This window comes from Dipodomys ordii, unplaced genomic scaffold, assembly GCF_000151885.1.
Source record: "Dipodomys ordii isolate 6190 unplaced genomic scaffold, Dord_2.0 Scaffold160, whole genome shotgun sequence".
NCBI classification, from domain to species: Eukaryota; Metazoa; Chordata; class Mammalia; order Rodentia; family Heteromyidae; genus Dipodomys; species Dipodomys ordii.
In genome coordinates, this window is record NW_012267376.1 from 2,844,597 (window position 1) to 2,869,337 (window position 24,741).

Consider the following 24,741-nt stretch of genomic DNA (forward strand, 5'->3'; position numbering starts at 1 on the left):
CACAGCTCCACTTCCAGCTTTTTGCTGGTTAATTGGAGATGAGAGTCTCATGGGTTTTCCTGCCCGGGCTGTCTTCCACAGTGAGCCTCAGATCTCAACCTCCAGAATACTAGGATTGCATTTATTTAGTTATATTTATTTACGATTTTTAAAGATGTGAACGTGTATACAGTGAAAATCATGTGCTGCTGTTTGGTTTTGCTTCTGGATATTCTTCCACAGTCTTCTGAGTGCTTTTAAAGTTTCAGATTGCACACATAAAATACCCACTCAAAACTTAAAAAGAAAAAGCATTACAAAGTAGGTAATAACCTTGGCCAATATCAATTACAAACCCAGTTTTTTGATGACTTTGACTTCCTGTGAATTTACCTGGGTAGAAGTTATTTTTCATTGCGCTGAAGTTGAGATCTTTCTATGTCTACCAAAAAGGCCACCTCCGCTCTAAAAATGCTGTATGAAAGTCTTCAGACCCAATCTATAATTTAGTTCACCATTTTCCTGTCCTTAGATATGTAGTTTGTCTTTTACTATTTTTATTGTACTTATTAATGGAAGCAATGCTTCTTACCTTGGTAACAAAGTGAACTAACTTGTGGTACTACTTCTCATTCCAAGATTTTAAGTATTTACCAGTGATGGAGAAGTTTTTTGCTCAGTCTTTACAACCTTACATACAAATGGCCTCTGTTCTGGATATTTCCACCAAAATTAGTTTACAAATAACATATACTTTTGTGGGCTACTTTTGCTTAATATATTTGCAAGGTTAATTTGTATTAAGTACTGTGATAATACTTATTCATTTTTTTTCCTTTTCAGATTTGTGATTCTAGAAGTTGTTTGACCTGATTTACTATTGCTTGACATTAGATTATTTACAGTTTGAAATAATTACAAATAATGCTGGTAAAAATATTCTTGTAGCCATCCTTTAATATCTGCAATAGCACATATGGTTTTAGTATGTTTAGAGTAGCTGTGTCACAACATGCATGTGTTTATGTATGTTTAGCACTGACACTACGAAATAGTTACCCAATTTCACCAATTTTCACACTAACAGCAAGTAAAAATCTCCAGTGACTCATTATTTCCAGCCCTAAGTATACATCCAAAATAACTGAAGCAAGACCCTGAGTACCTGTGTATACCTGTACATTCATAGAATCACCATTCACAGTAGCCAATAGGTGAAAGCATCTCAAATGTCTATCAACAGATGAATGAAAACACAAAAATGGATATATATAGTGAAATACTATTCGGCAATGAAAAATGATGTACTAAGCCCCATCAATACGAATGAACCTCCAAAACTTTAAGTGAAAGAAGCCAGACACATGTCATATTATAAAACACCAAATAATGAGATACCCAGAATGGATGCTTCAGAATGCTGAACTGATCTGCCACCTCTTTCCTAGCTTCCATTTAGGACTAGTAATGTGTGTGTGCACGCACGCACATATGTGCCCCATACCTGGCACTTAAAAATACTTGGTGAATAGTAATTCAATGTCCCAGACTTTTTTTTTTTTTTTTGGGTCCGGTCGTGGGGCCTGAACTCTGGGCTTGGGCGCTGTCCCTCAGCTCTTCAGCTCAAGGCTAGCGCTCTACCACTTGAGCCACAGCGCCACTTCTGGCTTTTTTTTTTGTTTTTGCTTATGTGGTGCTGAGGAATCGAACCCAGGGCCTCACGCATGCAAGGCAAGCGCTCTACCACTGAGCCACCTTCCCAGCCCAATGTCCCAGACTTTTACAATGTCCTTGTCAATACAATGCTCCCTTTGAATCTATCCTTATTACTGCTAGTGAGTGTTAACTACATGGTAAAAACTGAAGTCTTAGGAAAAATATGTATCAGAGGGGTGGAAAAGGGCATGATAGATACATAAGCTATAGAGTGAGATATGACGTGTGAAAATTGACTTTAGGAAAATGAAGTGGGAAAAGTGATTTTTTTCATTAGCCTAAATTAGACTAGAAGGGATGCTAGTTAGGTGTTGAGCTATGGACTGATTCTTTGAACTACTTCTATAGGTGAGGTTGAGATAGGTGTAGTTTGTATGCATTTGTGCATCTAAGAGGCATCTAACGTTGAGTTAAGCCAAATTCAGCCCCCCCCCACAGAATTTGATTATAGTTATGGAGTTATTTGTGGGGGATAATGGGGAAGGGTAGAAAGAATGATAGAAGGTGAGTAATAATGAAATACCTTGCATCTGTGTATGAAGATGACATAGGACTCTCACTAGAATAAGAGAAAAGAAGAGAGTTTGAGAGAGAACTAGATTCTCAGCACAAAGCACTTGAGAGATGCATATAGGTATAGTTGATTTCACTCAGAGATATACAGATTGAGGAGAGAACCCAAGAATAGACATAGGTAGGCAGAGGTGATTATGTATTATGAATGAAGAAGTGATAGAGATTTTAAATCATGACAACCGATGAAAAATTTAAGAACACACAAGCTACTAGAAATTGAAGTGTTTACTTAAGGAATAATTTTAATTTTCAAGGGCATTGTGGTGAAAACTGAAGAGGGTAGATGGAAAGTAGAAAGGGACATGCATTCAAGGACAAGAAAGAGGGAGATAGTCGGAGGGCAGCTTTGGCAGCTGCTTCAATATATTAAATAATCCATGAAATTAATAGTCCATGACTATTCTAAGCAGATAAATCACTTTGAATTATGACTAACCTGTACAATTTGTTCCTAATTTTTCATGCATTCCTTTTATTTTTTTTTGTAGTTAAAAAGTGTCCAAGGTGTTTCTAGAAGAACAATACCATTGTAACTAGGCAAACACTGGTGCCCACTATACTGGTTTTCATAAGATGAAATGATATTGGGCAAATAAAGTTGATAATATGGGATTTCCAGCTTAATTTATTAAAACAAAACAAACATATCAATCCAAAAAAAGGAGAATGCACCAGTGGACAGCCATTGTGTGATGGAGTATCCATGCTGTTCAGAGACACGGGTTCTGATCCTGCTACACTTTGAATTCACTCTTTATAGTGACTAGTAGGTCAATTCCTATATAACTTATTGAAGAGGGTTTCAGCTGAGGCAAGTTATCTGTCAGAAGTAAAAAAGACCAAGTAAAGTATAATTTATGAGCCCAGAGCTAATGTTAGAACATGGTAGAACTTTGCCAACCCAAGGCATCCATGCATTTGCTCATTTCCATCCTGTCTTCTCCCTACTTGCGGGGAATCAGGTTGCATTTTGGTGAAGCTGTTTAGCTCAATGCGGTCTCTCTTACAACGCAGGACCACAACTCAGATGAGAATCATCTCCTGCTCCACAGAATGAGTCAAGACAGCCAGGAAGGAGGCACCCATCTGCCACTGTGACTCACCACGGATGAGACCGAGCTGGAGACCCGCGGAGGGAGCCATAGCACCTCCCTATTTGCGGACCCAATGTTAGCCAACGCTGGTTAAACCACGGATTCCACAAGTCAAATTAGGCCTTCGTCTTGCAAAGCTACCCAGAAGTCATATGGAGGTCATTGGTCTATTCTTCCCAGCTATGTTTGCACAGTTTCACACAATGTTTATGTTGGCATCAAGAAGGCCCTAAGGATTGTAGTGGGGTAACGTGAGGAAGGGCCAAAATAATGGCCGAATATCCAGGAAAGGAATGTTTACCATTATCACAAATTATTTTCAAAGAAAGTTATCCACATTGCTTTATTATTATTTTTTAACTTACTGGGGGTTACTCTTTTGTAAGCGTCCGTAACCTGATGCCCTTGCTGTGGTACAAAAAGAAATTCAAAAAGAAATACAAGTAAAACCATTATTAGTAATTCTTAACTTTTGATAGTACCATGTTAAACTTTATTTTTTTTATTTTTGTGATGGTCCTGGGGCTTGAATTCAGAGCCTGAGTGCTGTCCCTGAGCTTTTTTTACTCAAGGATATCACTTTGCCTCTTGAGCCACAGCTCTACTTTCAGCTTTTTTTTTTTTTTTTTTTTTGGTGTTGATTGGAGATAAAAGCCTCATGGATTTTTCTTCCCAGGATTGCCTGGAACTATGATTCTCAGATCTCAGCCTCCTGAATAGCCTACGGTTTTCAGGCATGAGCCACGCATCTGGCTGTAATACAAACATCTTTTCCAGCACAAGCACAAATTGATGGTTACTGAGGTATTTTGCTTAGGTTTTAAATTAACCTGCTTTAAATGTTAGGGAAAGGGAGATCGCAATTGTTAGGAAAATGGAGGAGAATGGAAAAGGAATAGGCTGGACTCAATCATCAAGAGGGCTGGATCGTTTATTGCCAGTGAGAAGCACAGACCTTCCCAGGGGTTTGGAGGATGTACAAGGGACTGGATTTGGGGGTATTAACAAGGAAATAAAGAAGTAAAAAGCAGGCTGTAAAAATTGAGGGGTTAGGGATGGGTACTTTCAGTTAGGTCCAGAATGAATGTCCCACCTGGGGTGATGGGAACTTTCTCCCAGGCCTCGGTTGGAATAACCTGCCTGCGGACAGGCATGTGGTCAAGTCTGTTCGTGCACACCTGCTGTCTTGCTTGACCAGGGGAATAAGGTGGAAGTCAATCCACCATCAATTATCTTCCTCCCCCCCCCATCCCTTCCTTTTTTCCTCCTTTGACGTCTTCTATAGAAAAAAAGATTTTTATAAAGAAAAATCTAGAAGCCACAGTTTTTTTTTGGGGGGGGGGTCTGGTCATGGGGCCTGAACTCTGGGCCTGGGCACTGTCCCTCAGCTCTTCAGCTCAAGGCTAGCGCTCTACCACTTGAGCCCCAGAACCACTTCCAGCTTTTTTCTGTTTGTTTATGTGGTGCTGAGGAATTGAACCCAGGGCCTCAGGCATGCAAAGGCAAGCACTCTACCACTGAGCCACCTTCCCAGCCCCTAGAAGCCACAGTTTTGACACCTGGCCCTATTACCCATTCTGGGTTCCAACAATTTCAAAATAAGTTTGTCTTTCTCAAGAGGTCCATTAGTATCTGCTTGTAACAGTAGAGAGTATTTAGACACATTAATTACCTACATGAATGAACCCACATAATAAATTGATCTCTACTTTCACCTTTTTTTTTTTTGTCAGTAATGGGGCTTGAACTCTTGGCCTGGGTGCTGTCCCTCAGCTCTTCAGCTCAAGGCTAGCGCTCTACCACTTGAGCCACAGCGCAACTTCTGGTTTTCTTGTGGTTAAATGGAGATAAGAGTCTCATGGAGTTTTCTGCTTGGTCTAGCTTTGAACAGTGATCTTTAGATCTCAGCCTCCTGAGGAGCTAGGATTACAGGCGTGAGCCATCAGTGCTCAGCTTCTACTTTCAACTTTAAAAATACCCAATCACTTATGTGATTGGTGGATCAATGCATGCCTCTTGCAAATAATACAAATAATGCAGAGTAAAGAATAAAAATCTTGGCTGGGAAGTTGGCTCAGTGGTAGAGTGCTTGCCTTGCATGCCTAAGGCCCTGGGTTCGATTCCTCAGCACCATATACGCAAAAAGAAAAATCCTGGAAGTGGCGCTGTGACTCAAGTGTTAGAGTGCTAGCCTTGAGCTGAAGAGCTGAGGGACAGCGCCCAGGCCCAGAGTTCAGGCCCCAGGACCAGACCCCCCCCCAAAAAAAAAAGAATAAAAATCTTTCAAATTGCCACCCTTTTAATCCCTCCCTGAAGATGACTACTGCTTCTCATGGACTGTCTTCCAACTCTTCCTGTTTAAACATTGTATACATCATCATTCAGATCTGTGCATGGACAGGTAAAACACTTCAGAAAACATCTTTGTTTTTGTTTCCCATTGTCGTCTTAAACATGTTCAGTAGGAAATTTCTCTCTTAGCCAATGGTTTCAAACAGTACATGTTTATCCACTCTTCTGGGCCTTCCTTGTTAACTCAAAATTATCAACTAGAGTCCTGTACTACCAGAGAACTAGTACATATTGATTAGCACTTCCATCTCCTGTAAGAGGAAACCCTACCTCACCCCTTGCAGAGTCTATTACAAGTGAATAAATAGTTCACTGCTTGATGAAAGGGTATTTATTGTCTGTTCCTTTCCTTTTTCTCTAGTGCTGGTCTGAGCTCTCAAGCAGTGATTGAGCCCAGTGAATTTGGAGCTAGAGGAACAAATAATAGGGAAGGAAGAAATGAAATGGAAGACAGGCAGAAAAGGTATCGGCTTTCATACGATTTTTTTTAGGACTACTTTGTAGCCTCTGGGCCAGATCATTTTGTTGTATTTTGATGTGATAGTTTAACATCTTCCCACATTTTAAATGTTTATTCACACTATATAGTCCAACTGCTCTCTAGAAGTTCTGCATTGTGCACAATGAGACTCTTCTTTCTTCTGAATAACAACACCCCATTTTCTCCTTCCCCAACAAATTTGGCAACTACTATTCTTTCTCTGACTGACTCTTTCAGACATTTTGTCAAGTGGGAACATACAGTGGCTTTCTGTTTGTGATTAGTTTATTTCATTTAGTATGGTGAACTTGAGATTCATCCCTATAACATAAAATAGGATTTCTTTCTTTCATAAACCTGAATATCATTCCATTTTATATATATACCTCATTATCTTTCATACTTTGATAGACATTTGGCATAGCTTCTACCTCTAGCCTATAATGCTGTAAGAACATGAATATTAAAAATATTAAAATATCACTTGAAGCTCCTTTTCTAAATTATTTTATGTGTACTCATATGTGAGTTTGTATGATTCTATAGTAATTCTACTTTTATTTTTTAAAGAACTCAATATTCCTTTTTATGGTGTTATCTCTCTACATCTACACCAACAGTGCATAAGGATTCCAGCTGCACATCTTGATAATGTTTATTCTTGTTTATTTTTGTTTTTGTTGATTTTTTTTAACATTGGTGCTGTCCCTGAGCCTCTTTGTGCTCAAGGCTAGCACTCTACCACTTGAGCCATAGTGCCACTTCTGACCTTTTCTGAATAGTTTGTTGGCTATAAGAGTCTCACAGAATTTCCTGCTCTGGCTGGCTTTGAACTGTCATCCTCAGATCTCATCTTCTTGAGTAGGTAGGATTACAGATGTGAGCCACTGGCACCCAGATTATTCTTGTTTTCTTTTGGTGATATCCCATTGTAGCTTTTTGACTTTTCATTTATCTAATGATTGATGTTCATATGTTCATATCTTATTGGCCATTTATATTTTCTATGGAGAAATTTCTACTCAAGTCCTTTACCCATTTTTGTTTATTAGACTGACTATTTTGTGTTGTTGGGTTGTAGGAGTTCCTTATCTAGGTTTGATACCATATCCTGATTAGATATGTGATTCGCAAATATGTCCTTCCATTTTGCAGGTTTCTTTTTTTATTAAATAAGTTTTTATTGTGAAAATACTGCACAGAGGGGTTACAGTTACAGGAGCAAGGTAATGAGTACATTTCTTATCAAGCATTGTTGCCTCCTCCTCTGTTTTTTTCCCCTACTATCCCTTCCCTTCCACCTCCTCAACTACACCCCCCACACACACACCTAAATTGTAAAGTTCGTTTTTCAACATAGTGTCTTGTACATCTCATTGGTGCAATGGGTCAACCTGTATCCCTATTTAAACAATTTGCTTTTTCCCTTCCCCTCCCCAAATTAAGCCAATATCAAATACAGTGAAAACAGGGATTATACCGTGGGGGAGGGACATACAAAGCAAGAAAAAAAATCACATGGTACTTTATAAATAGGTTAGAAACAATAGCAAGAAGAAAAAACCACTTGTGCCTATGCTGGGGTTCACGCAGGTTACTTGTACACTCTGTTGAGTGTTTCCTTTCATGAGAAGAAGTTTTACAGTTTTATATCATCCCATTGGTTTGCTTTGGTTTTGTTTCCTATGGTTTTTGTGTTGTGTCTAAAACAAATCGTTTAAATAGGGATACAGGTAGACCCATTGCAACAATGAGATGTACAAGTAGTTATGTTGAAAACGAACTTTACAACTTTGGTGTGGGGGGTGGGGAGGTGGGAGTGGGAGAGGATTGAGGGGGGAGGGTTGGTTGAGGGGGTGTGGGGAGGATGGGAAGAGATGAGAAGGGGAAACAAAGGAGGAGGCTACAATGCTTGATAAGAAATATACTCATTATCTTACCCATGTAATTGTAACCCCTCTGTTCAGTATTTTCACACACACACACAAAAATCCACTGTCAAAGGCTAGGAAGGTGGCTCAGTGGTAAAGCGCTTGCCTTGCATGCATGAGGCCCTGGGTTCAATTCCTCAGCATCACATAAGAAAAAATAAAAAAGCCGGAAGTGGCGCTGTGGCTCAAGTGGTAGAGTGCTAGCCTTGAGCTGAAGAGCTGAGGTACAGTGCCCAGGCTCAGAGTTCAGGCCCCAAGACCAAACCCCAAAAAAAAATTAAAAAAAATAAAATACACTGTCAGGAAGCTTGTGTCTATTATTTAGTTTTAGGTCTTATATTAAATCATTAAGCCCTTGTTAGTTCTTTTTCATATACAATGTAAAAGGATAATTTCACTGTTTTTCATGTTGATGTCCAATTTTCCCACCACTTTTAAAGTCTAACATTTCTTCCTTTGTGATTTGTTGCCCTTGTTCAGTTCATTTTACCACATACACAAGAATTTGTTTCTGAGTTTTTTGTTCCAACGAACCAATTTTTGTGTGTCTTCCTGCTAGTATGAATCTTTATTGCTGTAGTTTTGTAAAATCTCAAAGTTGTGAATCTGGAGATCTCTAACTTTGTTCTTTTATGTGACAATGTCTATTGTTTGGGATCACTGGTATTCCATAAAAACTTCAGGATTTTTTTTTCTTCTGCAAAAAATAAAAAACAAAAACCCAGTGCCATTAAATTTTTGTAAGGATTACATTAAGTCTCTAGATTGTTTTACAGACATTTCAGACTTTTCAACAATACTGTCTTCTAATCCATGCACATGGTATTTACTTATTTATTAATGTCTTTAATTTCTTTAAAAAATGTTTTGTACTTTGAATTTTACAAGACTTCCTTCTTCATTAAGTGTTATCCCAAACATTTTTTTTCCAGTCCTGTGGCTTCAACTCAGGGTCTGAGCACTGTCCCTCAGTCTCTTTGTGCTCAAGGCTGGTACTCTACCACTTGAGCCACAGCACCACTTCCACCTTTTTCTGAGTAGTTTATTGAAGATAAGAGTTTCACAGAGTTTCCTGCCCAAGCTGGCTTTGAGCCAGGATCCTCAGATCTCAGCCTCCTGAGTAGCTAGGATTATAGGAATAGCGTCCAACTTATCTTAAACATTTTATTTTAAGTGTATTATACATGAAGGTGTTCTTTAGATTTCTCTTTGAAATTGTTCTTTGGTAGTTTATAGACATGTAACTATTTGGTGCTGGTTTCATATTTTTGCTGAATTAGTTCCAACAGTTTCTATGAAATATTTAGGATTTGCTATGTGCTATCTACAAAGATACTTTCCTCTATGTTTCTGATTTGGATCCTTTCAAGGACTTCCAGGGTTATGTCAAATAAAATTAGTGAGAATTTTTTACTTTTAGTGATAGGACAGGAAAAATCAGGTTTTGACCACTGAGAATGATGTCAGCCATGAGCTTTTCATACAAAACCTTTATTATACTCCCATAATTTTCCTTCTGTTTCTAATTTGTGGGGTTTTTTCTGCATGAAAGTATATTGAATCTTGCCAAATGCCTTTTCTATTTGTTTGTTTGTTTGTTTGTTGGCAGTCTGTTGTCAGGGCCTGGGCACTGTCCCTGAGCCTCTTTGTGCTCAGGTTAGCACTGTACCATTTGAGCCACAGCACCACTTCTGGCTTTTTCTGAGTAGTTCATAGGAGATAAGAGTCTCACAGACTTTCCTGCCCAGACTGACTTTGAAACATGATCCTCAGATCTCAGCTTCCTTGAGTATCCAAGATTATAGGTGAGTCACTGATGTGGCTCAAAATCCTTTTTTGTTGTCAACTTAGATGGTTATTTTCCCTCTGTTAATGTCATGTGTTATATTGATTTATTTTCATATTTTGAGCCATCCTTTTATTCCAGGGTAAATCCTACTTGGTCATGGTGCATTATTGTGCTATTGAGTTTGGTTTGCTAGTATTTCAATTAGGATTTTTGCATTAATAGTTATCACAAATATTGACCTGAAATTTTCTTATAGTATATTTGGCTTCAGTAGTCGACTAGTCCCGGCTTCATTCATTTCTGAATTTGAAGGTATTCCCCTTCATTAATATTCTGAAAGAGTTTGAGAAGCATTTATGTTAATTCTCCTTTAAATGTATTCTAGAATTCTACAATGAGGCCACTTTTTAGGGAAGATTTTCTTAAATTTACTTAGTTGTTTTAGATGGGTTAAGATTTATTACTTATTTCTCAATCTTTGTAGGTTGTATGATTCTGGAACTTTCATCTAGTTCTTCTAGTCTATTCAATTTGTTGTATGGTTGCTTATTGCAGTGTCTTACAATCCTTTTATTTCTGTTATATCTGTTGTAATATCTCTTTTTTATCTGATTTTATTTGAGTGTTTTTTTTGTTTTTCTTAGCTTACCTAAAAATGTCAACATTTTTAGAAAAAAATTTCATTGATTTTTATTTGTTTTTTACTACCTTTGTTTTCTGTTCTAAAATTTATTTTCTTATTCTGCTGATTCATTTATTTTTGTTCATTGTATGTGGTATAAAATTAGATTGTTTATTGATTTGAAGTTTTTCTTCCTTCTGGGTTTTAATTTTTTTCTGTGAGGGGAGGAGATGCAGAGTTTTGTTAGGTAGCTCAGGCTGGCCTTGAACTTGTGATCTTCCTGCCTTAGCCATCCTGGTACTGGGATTACAGACATGTGCCTTCATTCCTGGCTGAGATTTTTCTTTGTTTAATGAAACCATTTACCACTATAATAGTTGTGCTTTCACAACAACTACTAAAATTTGGTATGTTTAGTTTGTATTTTCATTTTCCCAAGATATTTTCTAAATTTTCTTGGGATTTCTTCTTTGACCTTAGTTGTTTGGGTTTGTTGTTTAATTTCTAAATATTTGTGAAGTTTCCAATGTTCCTTTGGCTATTGTTTTCTAATTTCATTCCATTGTGGTTGTAACTGATACTGCGTATGATTCAATATTTTTAAATGTGTTAAGACTTGTTTTATGGTGTAACGTAAGGTCTGTCTTGGAGAAAGTTCCATGTGTATTTGAGAAGAATATGCATTCTGCTGTGTTGGGCTGATCTTTTTCTGTATACCTTTATGTCTAATTCATCTATAAGTTTTGTTCAAGTCCTCTGTTTCCTTATTGATCTTCTGTCTGCTTACTCTACCCGCAATTAAGAAGAGAGCATTAAAGTGTCCTGTTGGGGCTGGGAAGGTGGCTCAGTGGTAGAGCGCTTGCCTTGCATGCCTGAGGCCCTGGGTTCGATTCCTCAGCACCACATAAGCAAAAAGAAAAAAGCCGGAAGGGCGTTGTGGCTCAAGTGGTAGAGCACTAGCCTTGAGCTGAAGAGTTGAGGGACAGCGCCCAGGCCCAGAGTTCAGGCCCCACTACCGGACCCAAAAAATAAAAAAAAATAAAGTGTCCTGTTATTGCATGTTGTCTACTTCTCTTTTTGCTTTATATATTTGGGAACTCCAATCATAAGTATATGTTTATTAATGATTGTGATAATATCCTGATAAGCAGACTCTTTTACCATTATAAAATGTCCATGTTTGTCACTGGAAGAGTTTTCTATTTAAAGTCTTTTTTCCCCCAAGTGTGAGTAGGGCCCTGATATCTACTGGCTACTGTTCACATGAAATAACTTTTCCTAACCTTTAATTCTCAATCCATATATCAACTCATAGGTCTAAAATGAACTTTCTTTCTTTCTTGTTTTTTTTGGTCGGTCATGAGGCCTGAACTCTGGGCCTGGGCACTGTCCCTCAGCTCTTCAGTTCAAAGCTGCACTCTACCACTTGAGCCACAACGCCACTTCTGGCTTTTTTTTGTTTATGTGGTGCTGAGGAATTGAACCCAAGGCCTCATGCATGCAAGGCAAGCATTCTACCACTGAGCCACCTTCCCAGCCCCTCTAAAATGAACTTTTGTAAACAGATCGTAGATGAAGTTTTATGTTGTGGTTTGTTCATTCACACAGTCTGTGCCTTCTGATCGTAATGGTAATTTATTTAGAATTAATGCAATACCAATATGCAAATACTCTTATTTTTATTAGTTTTCTCTATCTTCTAGCTTTTTTGTGCCATCTTTTAACTTTTACAGACTTCTTTGTGTCTTGTTGATTTGGGGGGGATGGGGAGTAGGGGTGTGCTTTGATTATACTCATTTTTCTTTTGTGTATTCTTTATAAGAATTTTCCTGTGGTTACCATGGGATTACATAGAACATCTTAGAGTTATAACAGTTAATTTTAACTGCTAACAACCTGACTTCAATTGCATATAACACTCTACAGCTCTACATTTCTATCCTCTCTCTGGCTTAATGTTATCAATGTCACAAATGACCCCTTTTTTATACTGTGTCCTCAATAACGTGAGTGTATAGCTATTTAAAGGTATTCCAATATAAAAGTAATTTTGCATTTGTCTATATGTTTATCTATATGTAAGATGTTTATAAGCATTTATGTTCTCTATCAGCTCTCCAATGCAAACTATTGGTTCTATTTCAAAATTCCATTTATAGTTTCACCATTAGTCTTTGTTTCTATAGATGCTATTATATCTTCATGTCTGTTTGAAACCCATGTATTTAAGAACTTTTCCCCAAAGCTCTGATTATTGATTTTATTACTTGCCTTCACTTATTTTATACGTTCTAGAATTCACTTTGCAGGTTCATTTTGATAAATCTCCCTTCTCTTCCTCTGCTGTTTTTCCTCTCCTTTTCAACCTTCTCTTGCACCCCTTCTTCTTCTTCTTCTTCTTCCTTTTCCTGCTTTTCCTCTTCCTCCTCATTCTCCTTTTTTCTCATACCAGTGAGAAATAGCGAGGGAACAAATCACTTGGAAATTACATCGATTAACCAAGAAATGCAACCCTGCCACAAAGAGCTGTGTGGCCAAATTACCTTCACTGCAATTAACTTTTTATGCCTGCAGGCTTCAACCCACTGCTAACTCTGAAGGAACAATAATTGAATTTGGGCATGCTCTTACTTAGAAAAAATGTAATCTTAGTGGTTGACTTGCATATATACATTTTCCCCCAATCAGCAAGATGGGTAGATCAGCTGATGTGTAATTTCTCAGACATGCTTGGTTGTAAGAACCACCTGGGTCAACAGACAAGACATAGATTTCTGCCGTGGCACACAATGTGTCAAGCTTCTTTGGGAGAGCAGCCCTAAATACTTGCTTTTATGAAAGTCTCATAATTAAACAAGTTTGGAAAAACTGAGCTAACAGAGGAGCTATTTATGAGAGAGAAAATAATACAGCATTCAAGTTACAAACACTGTCGCATATATTTGGAAATAACACCCTGATCGACTAGACCCATGTGTACGACTATTCCAATATGTTGAATAACATTTGAGACTGAGGATTTGAGTTTCAGATTCACAATTCTAAATAATTCTCTTACCTCACCTTCTGTAATAATGTCATAGTAATGAATTAGAAGTTGTTAATTATATGAAACTGGTAAGTAATTGCTTATAAAATACTGTTATTTCATAAAATGCAAAAAGGTAAGGGTATAGAAAGAAAAGACAAACCTGCTTCTTACATGAACAAAAGAAAGAAATGGTCTTCTTTGACCCATTAACATGAATCTTTTGCCACTTAACTATCTTGAGAGAAGAACAGAAGTCCCTGTTTTACTCATCCCCATGGCTATAGGATAAATTGTGGCCAAGAACCAGACCTAGAACAATGAAATCAGTGCTTAAGATGAAGTGATTAAGAGTATGTTTTTCACTTCAAAAATAAAATCTCTTATGACTTATTCAAAAAAGAATATTTCTACAAGTTTTTTATTTTAACTCTGAGAGAAACAATGTGGTTTTTGTGTTGGGAATTATATTGATTATGTATACATCAGTGAAGGCAGATAATGGATGGAATTCTATCAGGGAGATTAGTAAATTAAATTGATTTTGAAAAATCAAACTTAATTTTTTATGTCAGAATATGGAATAAGTATAATGGGATTTTATAAGTATAAATCTAGTTTTCTTGGTAGAATACTGATACCAATTATCTTCTCATTCTTCCAAATTTTTACAACTCTTTTTTTCTTTTTTCTTTTCTTTCTTTCTATTTTTTTTTGTCAGTTGTGGGGCCTGAACTCTGGGCCTGGGTGCTGTCCCTCAGCTCTTCAGCTCAAGGCTAGCTCTACCACTTGAGCCCCAGTACCACTTCTGGCTTTTTCTGCTTATGTGGTGCTGAGGAATCGAACCCAGGGCCTCATGCATGCAAGGCAAGCGCTCTACCAGTGAGCCACCTTCCCAGCCCCCTTTTCAACCCTTTTTAAATTTAGCATTTTTTTTTGTTTTGACTGTGATTGTAACCAATGCTAAGTTATCCTATGCAGTAATTTTGTGACACTGTAACCAAGATCTTTTAATGAAAAATAGTTATTGAATTACTTGTACTGCTTACCCCTCAAAGAAAAATACAAACATCTACCAGAATCTGTGTTTTGTCATGGACATTATATCAAGTATTTAAAGAGAAGATATCTTCTGGTCTCAAAGAAACTTCTAGAGGAGCATTATGAGAAAATAAATGCTATGATGAATTTTATAGTGCTTTAGAACGTACACTTTACTTTCATATAAATCACAGTTACCTTACATTTATTATGTATGTTGTATAAGCCAGAGGGCAGCCCAGGAGAGTATCTTTCCTGGCTCAGAGGAAGGGTGTCAGCCCCAATCAATCACTACAGATCTTTCATGCAAATCACAGGTCTTCTTGTAGCACTAGGGGAAGTACTCACCCTCTGGCCTGGTAAAAATGGTTACAGGGTCCTTTAGAGTTCACTGAGGCTTCTGATAGCCGAAAGTCTGGCCCAGGCTTTTTGAAATAGTCGTGGCTAGGTTAATGCTTTCAGGAACCAGAGTTGTGATTTGGCAGCCAGCAGCTGTGGTTGCCATGTAGCATCCTCAGACTGTCTTTGGAATGTGCAAGAGCAGCCAGTGCTGGCCTGAGAACTGTCTGGTTGGCCACTTTGCTGGGAGTCCTCCACTCAAGGCAACCAGGGAACTAGAGAAGAGTCTGACAAATGTCAGAGAGTCAAAATGCCCTGCACTCAACATCTTAACATATTTAGAAGAAAAAGAATCATCAAAGACACGGTGCTCACAAATAAAGGCTTCCATTGTCCTGAACAGTGCTTTAACAGTGTTTAACTATGCACTAACAATGCTCACCTGCTTCCCCAGTGTCCAATGAAAAGCTGATTCCACTCACTGGTCTCAGGTAAACACAGTATATTTTCCCTGTAATTTTCCTCCTTTTTTTTTTTATCAGTCGTGGGGCTTAGACTCTGGGCCTGGGCACTGTCCCTGCACTCTTCAGCTCAAGGGAAGCACTCTACCACTTGAGCTACAGTGCCACTTCCAGTTTTCTGGTGGTTAATTGGTGATAAGAGTCTCAGGGACTTTCCTGCCCAGGCTGGTTTTGAACTGTGATCCTCAGATCTCAGCCTCCTAAGTAGGATTATAGGTGTGAGCCACCGATGCCCAGCTCAATTTTCCTCTTTATGTGGAAAGGATGCTGACAGATGGGGTAGCTAGTAACTCATTGTCTTTACACATTATCTTTTCCATTCTTGTGTTGTTACAACATGAGACCAACCCAATGCTTAGCAGAATTCCTCACCCATGTTTTTGTATGGGGGGCAGTTACTGGCTGCCTCTTCAAATGGCATAGGTAATTTCCATGAGTTCCTAGGGTATGAATCCCCGAGTAATGTGGGTAGGGGAGGGATGGATGAAAGGAGTTGAAAGGAGTGACATTAATCAAAACATATTGTGTTCATAAACTGCTTTGTTAAATGGTAACTCCTTTGTACAACTACTTAATATTTTAAAAACTAAACTCATGAATGAAGACATAATTATTCACCAGCCCCTAGCTTCCTTACTGAGGGCTCTGCCTTGGTTTGTTGCTGTTCCTGACCCTCTGAGATGCAGGTCATGCATGGGTGTGACTGAAATGAGAGGTGAGACTGAGAATGTGTACGGCAAGCCAGTGGAACTTTAAAGGACATGTTACGATCTCAAAGTAAATGTTGCTCTCTTAGTCATGGAAACATTTTGAAGCACAGAAAAGTTCTTCTCGCAGTTACTTGGCTTCATATATCATACTAACATGTCCAAGAGCATTTTAGGTGACATGAGCTTTCTGATATACTGCAAACTGGACCAACCTGGACCACCCAACCTCTTCTTATTGCCAGTTTTGGAATTTTTGTTTATATATATATATATATATATATATTTGTTTGTATGTATGTAATGTGGATATATTTAATGTATGTATATACACATAATGGAAAGCTAGTATATAATTGAATCCTGATTATCAAAGGCAGGAAATATTGTTAGAAATTTGCCTCTAACTTCCACTGTTTATGGAAATCTTCTATTATTTATAAAGGCTAGCTCCCATTAAAATAAAAAGCAATTCCGTGTGTAAAGACAACCAGGAGAGAAACAGTTTGAAACATATGGGCAGTCCCATCTGTTTTATAATGCGAAAGGTAAATCAAGTGGGACATCTATTGCCAAAGGAGAACTTTATGGAGAAGAACTGCAGTAACTTACACATACATTATTCCTTGGTGACCATTGAGGGGAAATGAGCATGAAAATGACCCAGTCAGTAGTCATCTAAATGTGGTGACTGGCAGCTTTGTGGAGAAACAATCTAAAGGTTTATGTATTTAGGAATCTTTCCTATCTCCATGGGGGTTAGGGTGACAGCCTGAACCTGAGCAGATGGAGAAGGGTTTCCAGAAGCCATAATAATTAAGATACAACTGGTGTCTGTATTTAGGTTATACGTTCAGTGAAAGAGAAGTAATGGTTTAATGGAGAAAATTCATTGCATAGAATAGATAAGGAAACGACTTATAAATACAAGTGCCAGTAGGAGGTGCTGATGGCTCGGTGGGGCCAGAGATTCTGAGGTTTGGTCTCCTCAGTTGGTAGGGTTAGGTGACTTTTTCTAGCAAGACTCAGTCCTCTGGATAGAGGAGGAGAGAAGGTGGATTGTTTCTTATCTCTTAGCTGAAGGTCAAGTAACATTAAGAATGAGTGTGGGGCAGGGGTAATATAGAAATACACCTAGGCTCTGGTGAGAAAGGAGGCATGAAATCAATCATGGGCTCAGGGTGGGTAGTGAATCTGTGCATCCATAGGCTGGGTAGGTGAGGTAGCAAGGAGAGGCAGTGTCTGGGGTAAGTGCAAGGTCAGAGGGAAGATGATCCTCTGGGAGCACAATGGCAGGAGTTTGTGGCGAGAATGTGGGATGCTGCAATCTGTCATTTCTGGAACCTACACACATTCTTGAGGCCTGAATTGAACCAGACTATGCTTTGAGCTTAAGTGGAGAAGGTGAAGATCCAAAGCATGGCTTCCAATTCTATTACTTTTAACTACACGTTTACAGATGCCCCAGATCAATACTGAAGGGGAAAAGAAATGAAGTCATCACCGTGGTTACCAACTAATAATAACTTCTCTGATTCGGATCTCTTTTATCTTATCACTTAAGGAAAAATCTGGTTAAGAGTGACTGTATCAGATACTGCAAAGTGCTGACTTAACAGAAGAGTAGGAAAGCGAGTTGTTAGACATGGCCTCAAACACCAACAACAGTGTGATCATGAAGCATTGCTTCAGTGGTGGGAACATTTCAAGGTGCTTGTGCCACTGGAACAACCTTATCTTAATAAACTACCATGTGGCAGAATAATCTGGTCCTGAGGTAGTGTTTAAAGATGCGTCAAAGAGAGGATGACTTAGGCTAGAGATTTTGAAACTCTGTGGAAACATGGAACTCTTCGACTGTTCTCATTAACTACTGTGGATAACCACCAAATTTCTCAATCTGCAGAGTATGCAAATTGTAGAAGATTCACACACAAAAAAGGGTTTTGGAAAATGGCAGTAAGAAAATAGACAAATGATTTTTTCCCCTTCCAGAACAGATGATTAGAATTGACTTTGTTTTCCATTTTACCCTTAAATATGATCATGTACAACTCTACTGTAGACCAATCTATTCTGCTTGTATATCTGTCAACTCATTCACTTTTTTCAACTACCCCAAAGCATATGACCTTAGGATCCTGAAAGTGGTTACTTGCTATGCAAATAAATTCAGGATTTTCAGCTTCTTCTTACAAGAATGGCTCTTTGCTCTCAGGGGGGAATAAAAAAGAAAAGGAAAAGCTTCAAAATTAAAATAAGATCCATTGCTCATAGAAGCAGCTGTTTAATATATTTGAAACTGGGCTAGTGAAGTTCAGTAATTAACATCATAAACATATCACTTGCTTTGTTTTGCTGGTTTGTAGTGTTTATGTAATCTAAGAGAAAGATTTCTGAAAAATCTACCCTGGTACTTAAATGTTCTGTCTCATCAGCAAAGTTTAGCTGAATTGGGATAAAATATGTCTTCTGATCAGAGAAAGTATGTTCTGAGTTGCTGTGACCTCTGGTCAGAATATGCTTAGGAAAAAGACACTGTTTGACCAGTCAAATGTAAATGTTTAATCATTCAGAAACACAAGACAACATCTTGGTTTGATTTAAATTGCAACTTTTCAGCTTCAAAACTGCCTCAAGCAAAGTTTTAAAAGGAGTTTTAGCTAACTTAAAAGATTTTTCTTTTTGAGGGCTGGGAAGGTGGCTCAGTGGTAGAGCGCTTGCCTTGCATGCCTGAGGGCCCTGGGTTCAATTCCTCAGCAACACATAAGCAAAAAGAAAAAAAGCCAGAAATGGCGCTGTGGCTCAAGTGGTAGAGCACTAGCCTTTAGCTGAAGAGCTGAGGGACAGTGCCCAGGCCCAGAGTTCAGGCCCCACGACCGGACCCCCCCCCAAAAAAAGATTTTCTTTTTGAATGCAGGAAAAAGAAAATTGAAAATTAAAAAGCAAACTGTAAGTTCTCAGCACCTTAAATCATGCTAAGATCACAGAAATATGAAGTTAGTTTTGAAGAATTGAAGCTGATAAAGAGGGACAGAATCATTGTCCATGAGTGTAAAACACTCAGTGAATTTTTTTTTAATGCCAGTGCTGGGGCTTGAACTCAGGACCTAGTCTGTCCCTTCAATGTTTTGCTCAAGGATAGCACTCTATCACTTGAGCCACAGCCCCATTTGAGGCTTTTGGGTCCCATGGACTTTCCAGTCCATGCTGGCTTCGAACTGCAATCCTCAGGGGCTGGGAAGGTGGCTCAGTGGTAGAGCGCTTGCCTTGCATGCCTGAGGCCCTGGGTTCGATTCCTCAGCACCACATAAGAAAAAAGAAAAAAGCCGGAAGTGGCTCTGTGGCTCAAGTGGTAGAACGCTAGCCTTGAGTTGAAGAGCTGAGGGACAGCGCCCAGGCCCAGAGTTCAGGCCCGACAACTGGACCCTCCCCCCAAAAAAGAACTGTAATCCTCAGACCTCAGCCTCCTGAGTAGATAGGATTACAATTGTAAGCTATTGACACCTGGCAGAGTGAATTATTTTATTTTTCTACCCTCCCCCCAAAATAGCCTTGTTCAACTTGATTATTTTCTCACCTTCATTTTGATTGACATTTATCTTTGGATACATTAAAGTCACTGGAACTACATCTAGGTAAACATTGCCTACCCAAAGTCTACCCCCAAAGTTGACTGTATGATACAGTGTTCAGTCTGAGAAGAGGAAGACATTCTATTAAGAAGGCTGACAATGTGCTTCATCCTCTGGGCAGGTATTTCTGTGGCATCTCAAAGGCACTTGGCTTTATGAGCCAGGGTTATTGGATAGAGTGAAGACTGAAGTAGACTTCTTCCCCCTGAAAAAAATCCACTCCTCAAACTAAGTCAAAAGAGTTGAAGTGCTATCCTGTTTGTCTTATGGTTCTGTTCTGCTTTGCTGCATTTTATAATAAACTCTCTGGTCCAAAGACTGCATTTTGATGAAGTGGCACAATGATGCATGTAACCCACAGCCACAGCCAGGAGGTATCTGTGCTTTCATTTGAAGCATACCATAACATGTGAGGCCATAACCGTCAGTGAGCATTGAAATATGATGACACACAGCTGGCATTTGCATTGCTTACAAACCACAACAAGTAGACAGAATGACAGCGGTTTTTCCTTCCTTGTCTCTGACGGAGGGTCTTGAAGCTCAACACTGAAATTTTAGTGTGTAACATTATTGATTTGGTGGGGGGAGGGGAATTGTGTTATGGAAATTTGGAGACAAGGACCAATTTATTCTGACACAGCATGGCGTAATAGGGCCTTCCTACAGTAATGTCAGCTGTTTTTTTTTACCACCTCAGTAATGAAGAGTACACTTAGCCCACCATTTAACATAGATGATCAGTGATAATTAACTTCCTGTCTATAAACAAAAAGTCTGAAGCTTGAACTAGTTGATTGATCTTTATCATATAATTCTCAACTTTTTCTTTTGTTTGCATTGAAATGGGTTCCATCAATGCAGTAGAAAGTTACTTTTTCAGTAGACTCCATTTTAAAGGTAAGTGATCTCATAGGAGAAGGGTTTTTTGTTGTTAATTCATATAAAAATGGATCATTATACTAACAAAAAATAGTCTCCCTGGGTGCCAATTATCTTTATAACTGGTTGGTAAAAAACCAAGTGCAAATTCTATTTCTGGAAGATTTTGCAAAATAAGCAATGGGTGCATTCAATGCCCATGGTCAGGAGTAGCTGATTCCTAATTCATAATGGAACTAATGTGGCTGGGTTCAGAAGTTGGACAATGGAACAACTGGAGTATGGATCACCTATTAGAACTATTCAGCATTTTCCCTACCACTAGAGGCCAGGGAGGAATGATGGCTTTTGGGAAATGATAGCAAAGATTTGGGACTGAGATGCTTACCAGTTAGCAGGAAGTGAGTTGGTATACAGTTTATTTCAACTGTGACTTTAGATCATTGTATATTTCTGTTTTCTCATTAGATGAAAGTTGACTATTTTTAATATGTTTTTATTGTAAAAATAGTGTATAGAGGGGTTACAGTTACCTGAGTAGGATGAGTACATTTCCTATCGCTGACTCTATCTTTATGTTACTACATAACAATTTGTCAAGGTTGTTTCCAGACAGATCATTTTGTGATCTTCATATTTATACTTTGCATTTTCTTCACACATGAACTTCATCTCAACCATTTCTGTAATGAAGAATATAGAGTTATAAGAGATTCAACTTTTTCTGAATTGGACTTCATTTAAATATCATTTGCTACTTAATTCATGCATTCCTAGCACTTATATCTTGGACAGTAATGATATCAGTATTTTTTAGTAAGTAGGGATTTGTAGATCATCTTCTTGGCACTGAGCTGTGGCTGATGTTTTATATGTTCCACTTAGAATCTGTGAAGCCAAAAGATGCTGACTTAATCCATACAAGGTGATTGAATCTATACAGAATAGTTTTTCAAATAGTAGAAAGATTTGCAAGCATTAAAGTTACCAGGTAGCCAGGTACATGTGGCTCACATCTGTAATCCAGTCACAGGAGATTGAGATCTTAGCTTCACAGCTGTCCAGATGGGAAAGTCCATCATCACACAGTTACTTCCAATTAACCAGCAAGGAGGTGGAAGTGGACTTGTGGCACAAGTGGTAAGGCACCAGTCTTGAGCAAATAAAGCTAAGTTAGAGTGGGAAGTTGAAACCTCGGTACCACAACATGCACACACACACAAATGTCTTGTGACCTTACTCTTAGGTACTCTCTTATTTTAAGTCAACATTCATCTTATATACTAATAACCATAACTTAATTTCTGTGTGGCTTCTTGTTTTAAAATTTACATTCTAGGCACTAGGAAAGTGGCTCAGTGGTAGAGCGCTTGCCTCGCATGCATGAGGCCCTGGGTTCGATTCCTCAGTACCACATAAGCAAAAATAAAAAAGCCAGAAGTGGCGTTGTGGCTCAAGTGGTAGAGCACTAGCCTTAAGCTGAAGAGCTGAGGGACGGTGCCCAGGCCCAGAGTTCAGGCCCCATGACCAGACCCCCAAAAAATAAATAAATAAAATTCACATTCTATACTTCTGAAGGAAATTTCACTGGTAGTTTCTTTTTCTTTCTGTTGGTCGTGGGGCTTGAACTCTGGGCTTGGGCATTGTCCCTCAGCTCTTCAGCTCAAGGCTAGTGCTCTACTGCTTAAGCCACAGCGCCACTTCCAGTTTTCTAGTGGTTTATTGGAGATCGGACTTTCCTGCCCAGGCTGGCTTTGAACCGCTATCCTCAGATCTCAGCCTCCTGAGTGGCTAGAATTACAGGCATGATCAGGCCAGTAGTTCCTTTTTCTAAGTAGCTTGGGATAAATAGACAGAATTCAAAAGCTTCTAATAAAGCTGTAATGCAAAGATCACCAAGAGGACTGCCTCCAGGGACCAGACAGAAATATACAAAGTGAAGATAGATGAGATGAGAAAGCCAAGCAGTGCCAGAAATGGAAAAGTATGGCTAGCTGCAGATAGGTTAACAGTGTTGTTAGGAGCAAGAGATTCAGTTATTAAAATTTTGGGGATATGCCTCAGTGGTCAAGTATTTGCACAGCATACACAAGGCCCTGGGTTTGATGACATGCCTGTGGTGGGTGGTGGTGGTGGTGGTAGTGGTGGTGATGATGATGATGATGATACAGTTCTTTTTAAAGGGGGAAAATGCTTTTGTTTCCATTTCTTGGAGTTCGTTTCAATAAATATTATTTTATATGATTTTTTTTTTGGTCATGGGGCCTGAACTCTGGGCCTGGGTGCTGTCCCTCAGCTCTTCGGCTCAAGGCTAGCGCTTTACCACTTGAACCACAGCACCACTTCCAGCTTTTTCTGCTTATGTGGTGCTGAGGAATCGAACCCCGGGCCTCATGCATGCAAGGCAAACACTCTACCACTGAGCCACCTTCCCCGCCCAATAAATATTATTTTATACAATCAGAGGCACAGAGGCATTGCCCCTTTGTGTTCCTCCCCTAAGAGTGTCCTCCTTTGGTCTCAGTGTGTGAATGCCTAATGATCTGCATAATTGATCATATCCCTGTATATTTTAGATCTAGCTCTGCATATGAGAAAACGTGAACCATTTCTCTCTGAACTTAGCTTGCCTCATTTAACACTTTAAACATTGTCTACTAACCCAGATTTATGAAAACATGACAGGCCAAGACAATTTGGCCATCCAGATCCATCCTTGCCTGTCTGCAATCTCTTCATCACTTTCAAAGTTAGAGGTAACCTGGAATGTGCATCACCTAGTGAAGGAAATTATAATAAAGACACCAGTAACAAAATGATGCTTTGCAATGTGAGATTTTAATGCTAATCATTAGGTGTCAGTTGATATAATTTGATTACTTCTGAAATAAGTAGATAATTATCTTATAATTAGTAAGTTCTAGTCTGATTAAGTGAATACTTAATTCACTGATAATTAGCTTCAGTGGGGTCTGATAGTTTGGGGAGCTTCTTTTTACCAGCTGTAGAATCCCATTTTATTCCAATTGCATGAAAAATGGTTTCACAAAGGATTTCTCTGACTGTGTAGTCGTAGGAACTTTGAAATTCCATGCAACATAGCTAAGATATGGAACCAACCCAGATACCCCTCAGTAGATGAATGGATCGAGAAAATGTGATATATATATATATATATATACACACACAACACACACACACATACATATACACACAATGGAATTCTATGCCTCCACCAGAAAGAATAACTTGCCCCATTTGTTAGGAAATGGAAAGACTTGGAAAAAATTATATTAAGTGAAGTAAGCCAGGCCCAAAGAAACATAGGTCCCATGGTTTCCCTTATTTGTAATAACTAGTACACATGTAGGACAAGTAGACAAGGCTAAAAGCTATGTACATATGACCATATAAGATGATGTTAAGCAAAATGAACCCCAAGATAGGGAAACAAATATTTCTTTTTCTTTCTTGCTATTGTTTCTAATGTATTTACAATGTTCCATATGATTTTTTTTGTTTCTTTGTATGATCCTCCTCTAAGATATAACCCTTATTTTCACTGTATTTGATATCTCTAATTTCGGGAGGGGAAGGAAAAAAACAAAATGCTTAAATAGGGATACAGGTTAACCCATTATAGCAATGAGATGTGCAAGATACTATGTTGAAAACAAACTTTACAACTTTGCTGGGGAGGCGGAGCTAGTTGTGGAGGTGGAGGAAGGGATGGGAGGGGAAAAACAAAGGAGGAGGCAACAATGCTTGATAGGAAATGTACTCATTACCTTGCTCATGTAACTGTCACCCCTCTGTACAATATTTTTATACTAAAAACATACAAAAAAAGAAATTCCATGCTACAGTTTCTAGGGAGTTTTTTTTCCTTGCACTTTGAATTACCTGCTATTGGAAACCACTCTCGTAAGGCTATATCCTAATTTTCACCTGTATAGAACACATGTGAAGTTGACATTAAGGAAGAGGAAAGAGAAGATGATGATGCTAGAGATACATGAAGGTCTAAAAAAGTCAGACACTTGTTATT

General features: G+C 38.6%; 1 pseudogene; it reads left to right on the forward strand.

The window, feature by feature from the left end:
• The window catches only part of LOC105998273, a 78,539-nt pseudogene that overhangs the window by 8,495 nt on the left and 45,303 nt on the right, over window positions 1–24,741 (forward strand).